The sequence below is a fragment of the Manihot esculenta genome, chromosome 11, assembly GCF_001659605.2.
Source record: "Manihot esculenta cultivar AM560-2 chromosome 11, M.esculenta_v8, whole genome shotgun sequence".
Taxonomy (NCBI): Eukaryota; Viridiplantae; Streptophyta; class Magnoliopsida; order Malpighiales; family Euphorbiaceae; genus Manihot; species Manihot esculenta.
The window spans coordinates 28,741,216-28,744,004 of NC_035171.2; positions in this window are offsets into that span (position 1 = coordinate 28,741,216).

Sequence of the window (2,789 nt, forward strand, 5' to 3'; positions counted from 1 at the left end):
TACTTCAAATACCGGCCTTTCGGTCCAGATCCAGCCTGTAACGACCCGAAAATCGGACCGCTACCGGCGTTAGGATCCAGGTCGGCATAAGGCCGCCGGGACCCGTAGCAAGCCTAACATTCAACCTGTGAACCTGTTTAATCCCATACATGATCAACAACATACATAAAAATTAAAACTTTTCTTTCATTCATTCTCTCTTACACCAAACTCAACCTGTGCATGCACTGAACATAAATATAACCATAAACATTGACCCCTCCTTGGGGTCTCATCAATGCCCCAAAGGGTGACATAACATGTGTTGAGTTGGTTTACATAAACATCATAAAACATGTATTAAAAGGGATAACAACATTCTATGGTCAAGCACACCTCTAACATCCATGAACATCATTACATTACATTTCTATACTGTACTTATACATGATATCTCAACATTATTCATGTCCACACTATCTATTACATAACCAAGACTTCATTACTCTTGCTGACCTCCTGATCTACCCTGTACCTGCAAACCTGGGGGTTAAGGGAGAGGGGTGAGCTACTAGAGCCCAATGAGCAGAATAATAAAACATTTATATTAAATGTTCATGCTTTCATGGAATGCATCACATCACAACTAATCATATCAAGGATGAACTTGTCACCACTTAGCCCTCTACATTTTTCCAATCATGCCAGGGGCGTAGTGCAGGCCACACCCGGTCTTTCTCTTACATAGTGCCAGGGGCGTAGTGCAGGCCACACCTGGACTTCCATATCATATCATCATGTCATAGCATATGAGGGCTAATGGATCATTCAACATTCATCCACATCAACAACATATTATGCAATGCAACATATTCGTGAATTCTAATGCATACACCCTAATATATATCTCATGGCATTCATGATGCGTGAGTCATGCTGAACTTTCATTTAATTTCTCAATTTAAAACATTAAGTTTTGTTCCACTCACCTCTGGCTGAAGCTCTACTGACTCTGAAGCGACTGACTCACTGCTGGGGTCCTCGGTTCCTCGGGTCCGAACCTACACAGGTGGACTCAAATGAGGGACCAAACGTCTATGATCATAACTCTAAAATACTCCCCAAAAACCCCCTAAAACACCTTGAAACAATCACATAAATCAAGCAAAGGAGGGCTGGACAGGGCACTTTCGGCGGCAGGTTAGGCGGCCGAAAGTCCCTCCAGAGCCGAAAGTCAGGCAGGTTCGGCGGCACCTTCGGTGGCCGAAACTCCCAGACAGAGATGAAACTCATGCATGTTCGGCGGCACTTTTGGCGGCCGAAACTGCCCTCCAGAGATGAAAGTCCTCTTTCAAGGGCAGGCTTCGGCAGCCGAAGGCTGCCTCTACAAGCGGGTTCGGCGGCCGAAAGTCCCTTCGGCTGCCGAACCTGAGTTTCTCCAAAGTGGCAGAAACTCAGCTCCACATGCACAAAACGCCTCCCAAACTTTCCAAACATGCATAAACCTATTCTACAACATGCATACTCAAGCATACAAGCTCCTAGGGGCTTCAAACTATCCTAAACCCCAACTACAACACATCAAACAACTCACATTGCTCATAAACATACTTAAACCCATAAACATAACAATAACCTAAACATGCATTTCTACTCCATAGATCTACTTAAAACTTACTTAAAACATGCAATGAGCTTAAGATCGGCTCTTACCTCTTGAAGATCGAGAGAAAGACGACCTAAACTTGGAAACCAAAGGAAAAGAGCTCCTGTGTCTTCCAAGCTTCAAAACTTGCTCGAATGCTCAAAATCTTCAAAATAAAGTGAAAACTCATGAAAATCTCGAAAGATTTGAAGGAAGAACTCAAAAATTGGTGAGGGACGGCGGAGAGCTCACCTTGGCCGAAAATGGGGAGAAAAGCTCGCCCATTTCGGCTAAGGAACCCATTTATAGGTGGCTGGCCAGGCCACATTCGGGAGCCGAACGTGCCTCTCCATGCATGCCATGTTCGGCGGCCGAACATAAGGTTCGGCGGCCGAACCTGGTTTCCCTCACTTATGCCTTTGGGGGCCTAAGGCACACCCGAAACACATGCAATGTTCGGCGGCCGAACTTGAGGTTCGGCAGCCGAACCTGCATCTTCCTCAAAGGCTGTTTTCATTTAAAAATTCAACTTCCTTTTCACTTAAAATCATAAAATACACTAAAACATTTTATGAAAACATGGTTTTACCCTTCTAGAGGTCTCCGACCTCCGAAATTTCACCAGACGGTAGAAATTCCGATACCGGAATCTAGCCGGGTATTACACAGCCTGCATCGAAAACCTCCATGCATGAACATATTCTTTTGCTCGAAGCTGAATAAAGGACGCATCAATAGTATCCTGGTCATTATTCTCATTAAAAACCAACAAGTTTCTTCGCTTCCATAACCACCAAACAGCCGAACTAAAAAGCACATCCCATGGTATTCCATTAGCCAATAACCCTACTTTTTCTATATTAGCAGACAGCCATAAAGGCACATTCAAAATATCAAAAAATGGAGAAACGAAATTGGTTGGTAAAAGGGAATTCCAAATTTGTTTCACATGTTGGCAATCTCGTAGAGCATGCAAAACAGATTCACTTGCAACTTCACAAAGAGGACATAAATCATAATCAATAAATTCTCGCTTTCGGCGTTGAACATTAACCATGATTTTCTCATGTGCCACTTCCCACAAAAACACTTGAATTCGCTGTGGCACCCTAACCTTCCACAGCCCTTGCCAATCCATATTAGATCCTGACACTTCTGAATAAAA